Genomic DNA, 4,798 nt, shown 5'->3' with positions numbered 1-4,798 from the left:
ATGACACTGCAGCACAATATCTTTTCTCTTGTATTTCCATTTCTCTAACACATTTATTTGCTGCCCAAGCAAAACAGTCCACTTCAGCCTTTCCACTTTCCCAGCATGGCTTCAAAATTCTTACTGCTGGATGGTGCTCTTCCTCATGTCCCTGTAAGCTTACCCAATAATTCATCATATTTTGTTTGCATCTTAATTGTAACGGGAGTTCCCCCATTTCCACCTGCACTGCCAGTGATGAAGAGGTCTTCATGGCTCCACAGCAGAACCTTAGAGCTTGGTTCTGAACTACCTCTAATTTATGAATGGTTGTTTTCGCTGCCTGCCTATACACTATGCTTCCATAATCCATTATTGATCTTATCAGAGCAACATAAATCTTTTTTAGATTGATTTTATCTGCTCCCCAATCTAGTCCTGTTAAACACCTCATCAAATTCACAACTTTTTTACATTTTCCCTCAATATATTTTACATGATCATCCCATAAAAGTTTTGATTCCAACATGATTCCCAGGAACCGAAATTTACTTACTTTTTCTATTTTTTCCCCAGACATTTTTAAATCTATTTCCTCAATCTTCTTTCTACTAAATACAAACGTCTTTGTTTCATCTACTGAGAATTTAACTCCCCAATTGTATGCCCAACTTTCAACAGATTTAATGGCATTTTGTATTTCCTCATACACTAATCTAACATTTCTTCCTTTTCTCCACAAGGCTCCATCATCGGCAAATAATGATTACACAATATCCTTATCTACTCCGGAGAAAACATCATTAACCATGCAAAAAAGTTCAATCTGGTCCTCTGGACATTAAAAAAAACCCAAAAAACAAAACAAAGCAAAAAAATCTAGAAACGTTTCGTCTCTCATCCAAGAGACTTCCTCAGTCTGAGGTGCTGTTTTCAGCTCAGTCTCTTAAACAGCACCTTCTCAGAGTGGATCAACCAGTTTGCTGCTGACAACCAAAACCAGCTGCTCACATGCTCAAGAAGGACCATCAGCCTAACAATGGATCATTAGCACCTGATGGCTGTTTACTGTTCACAGAGGGCTGAGTGATACTAGCAATCACAGCATTGTAAGAGGGGGACAGTTGAACCTGGAGGCTCCACCCCTGTTTAATGATGGACGGTTTCTTTTCACAAAGATGGCCTCCTTTACTCCTCTCTCAAACCATCGTTCCTCTCTGTCCAGGATGTGAACATCTTCATCCCTGAAAGAGTGACCTCTGGCCTGGAGATGAGTGTAGACCTCAGAGTCCTGGCCTGATGATGTTGATCTTGTATGATTCTATCAAATAAAAAAAATGTAATCCAACTAAAAGGCCCTTCCTGTTATTCTCATTGTATATACCATACCATACCTGTATATACCTAACCCTCACCAACATTCTTAACTCTGTCGCTCCTCTGAAAACTCGGTCTGTCTCCTTCTCCAACTCTGCACCCTGGTTCACTCCAGAACTCCGTTCTCTGAAATCCAAAGGTCGGAGGTTGGAGCGACTCTAAGAAATCCGGTCTCTCAATTCACAAGGAACTCTATGTGAACCACGTCATCCAGTATAAGGACAGTATTTCTCAAGCCAAATCCAGCTACTTCTCTGACATCATCAGTTCCAATGTTGGCAATTCAAAGACTTTGTTCTCTCTCCTTAACCGTTCAGTCTCATCTCCTAACTCATTACCCTCTCACATGGTTTCCACAGAATTTTGCAACTCTCTGATGTCCTATTTCAATGAAAAGATTCTTTCAATTCATAAACACCTTGGACCTAATACCACCCCCAACATCGATGTTGAACTCCCCCTCCCTCCCCTTCTCTGTCTTCTCTCTCCCCTCTGCTGATGACATTGCTGACATTATCAGCAAGTCTAAGTCCTCATCCTGTCAGCTCGATCCATTTCCCACAGTTCTTGTTAAATCCTGTCTCCCGTCTCTGCTCCCCATCATCACTAACATCATCCACTCCTCCCTAACCTCTGGCATTGTTCCCACAGCTTTCAAATCTGCAGCCATCACCCCCATCATCAAGAAACCAGGTCTTGACTTTACCAACTTCAGTAATCTTCGTCCAATCTCTAATCTGCCCTTTATTTCCAAAGTTCTTGAAAAAACCGTTGCTAGTCAACTTCACTCTCACCTATCCAACAATAACATTTATGAAAAGTTTCAATCTGGTTTTCGCCCCCACCATAGCACCAAAACAGCTCTAATAAAAATAACTAATGACCTTCTTCTTGCTGCTGACTCTGCTCTTCTGTCTATCCTCATTTTACTGGATCTAAGTTCTGCCTTCGACACAATCTGTCATTCTATCCTCCTCAACAGACTAACCTCCATTGGCATCTCAGGTACTCCGTTAGACTGGTTCAAATCATATCTCTCTGACCGTACTCAATTCATTCAGCTCAAATCCTTTTGTTCCCAGTCATCCCCCGTCTCCACGGTTGTCCCCCAAGGCTCTGTCCTCGGACCCCTCCTCTTCATCATTTACCTCCTTCCTCTAGATCACATCTTCTGTAAATTTGGTGTTCATTTTCACTGTTATGCTGATGACACACAGCTCTACCTATCAACAAAACCAAACTCCACCCACCCACCCTCCATCCTCACCAACTGTCTCAATGAGCTAAATCACTGGTTTTCCAACAACTTTATACAACTAAACAGTAACAAAACAGAAATCTTTCTTGTCGGTACCAAAAACTCTCTTTCAAAATCAGAAAATCTTCTCATCCCCCTTAACAACTCTCTGCTATCCCCCTCGCCTCAGGTCAAGAGTCTTGGTGTCATCCTCGACACCACTCTCTCCTTCACTTCACACGTCAACAATGTTACTCGGTCTGCCTATTTCCATCTCAGAAATATCAACCGTCTCCGCCCTTCTCTCACACCCCGCTCCACAGCCATCCTTGTTCACAGTCTTGTGACTTCTCGGATTGACTACTGCAACTCCCTTCTTTATGGCCTCCCCAACAAATCTCTCCAGAAGCTGCAATTGGTCCAGAACTCAGCTGCCCTTGTCATCACTCAAACCTCTTCCTATAACCACATCACTCCAGTCCTGCAGCAGCTCCACTGGCTCCCGCTTAAATCACGCATCGTCTTCAAAATTCTTCTTCTCACTTTCAAAGCTATCCACAACCTTGCCCCTCCGTACCTATCTGACCTCTTACACATCTCCATCCCCTCTCGCTCTCTCAGATCCTCCTCTTCACTACACCTCCGTGTACCCTCTGCCCGCCTCTCCACCATGGGGAGCAGGGCCTTCACCTGCTCTGCTCCTCATCTCTGGAACTCTCTACCCCCTGACTTAAGAAACACCACCTCTCTTTCTATATTCAAGACTGCTCTGAAAACACATCTCTTTAGACTCGCTTATCCTTAACTCTGCTCTATGTATTTTATATTCTTTATGTATTTTATATTCTTTATGTATTTTATATTCTTTATGCCTGTTGATCTTTGTTCTTACTGTAAAGTGTTCTTGGGTGTCATGAAAGGTGCTTTTTAAATAAAATGAATATTATTATTGTTATTATTATTATTATTATTATCTGGGGCAGCACGGTGGCGCAACTGGTAGAGCTGCTGCCTCTCAGCGAGCAGGTCCCTGGTTCAAACCCCGGCCCAGGGGCCTTTCTGGGTGGAGTTTGCATGTTCTCTCCGTGCATGCGTGGGTTTTCTCCGGGTACTCCAGTTTCCTCCCACAGACCAAAAACATGCATGTTAGGCTGATTGGTAACTCTAAATTGTCCCTAGGTGTGAGAGAGAGAGTGAATGGTTGTTTGTCTCGTTTGTCTCTATGTGTCCCTGTGATGGACTTGCGACCCGTCCAGGGTGTCCCCCGCCCCTCGCACAGTGATTGCTGGACATGGGCACCAGCGACCCCCGTGACCCAAAATGGAATAAACGGGTAAAGATAATGGATGGATGGATGGATGGATGGATTATTATCTGTGAATCTGAAGATGTCGTTAAAGGGTGGCGCAGAGGTTAGAGAGGTGGGCCTGTGATCCGAAGATTGCCGGTTCAAGCCCCGGCCCCGACAGCATCAAAATTGTGGGTGGGGTAGGTGAAACACCCACACCTGCCCCCACCCTCATTCGCCCCACTCTGGGCCCATGAGCAAGGCCCTTAACCCCCACCATCTGCTCCCTAAACAGGTCTCTCTTGAAAATGAGTTCTCGTGGCTCAATGTGACGACCTGGATAAATAAAGGGTAAATGAAAAAATGAAAAAAAAAAGACCTTCAGCAGGGCAGTTTCAGTGCTGTGGAGAGGTTTAAAGCCAGATTGGAAAAGCTCTAAGATGGTGTGATCCTCCAGGAAGCACTTCAACTGGGACTCGACTAATTTCTCCAGTAGTTTAGAAACAAATGGGAGTTTGGAGACAGGCTGGAAGTTGGAAACGACGGAGGGGGTCAAGGTTTGTTTTTTCAGGAGAGGCTGGACAGCAGCATGTTTAAAGGATTTTGGCACCACGCCAGTGGATAAACTACTGTATACTATATCAAGAATGGACGGACCTAGAGTTGGAAACACCTCATTTAGTAGTCGAGGGGGGACCACATCAAAGGGGGAACCAGAAGGTTTCAAGCTGCACATGACCTGCTCTAGAGAAGATAGAGTGATGGGTTCAAAATGGTCAAAAGGAGCTACAGATTGAGGTGGGATGGATGGGTCATGAGTTGGAGGGGAAATGAGAGCCCTGGTGGTTGCAATTTTTTCCAAAAAGACAAATTTTGCAAAACTCACAGTCACTGATGCATTTTTATTAATATCTATA

Source organism: Nematolebias whitei, chromosome 9 (assembly GCF_014905685.2).
Source record: "Nematolebias whitei isolate Nwh7 chromosome 9, NemWhi1, whole genome shotgun sequence".
Taxonomy (NCBI): domain Eukaryota; kingdom Metazoa; phylum Chordata; class Actinopteri; order Cyprinodontiformes; family Rivulidae; genus Nematolebias; species Nematolebias whitei.
This window is presented reverse-complemented; position numbering follows the sequence as displayed.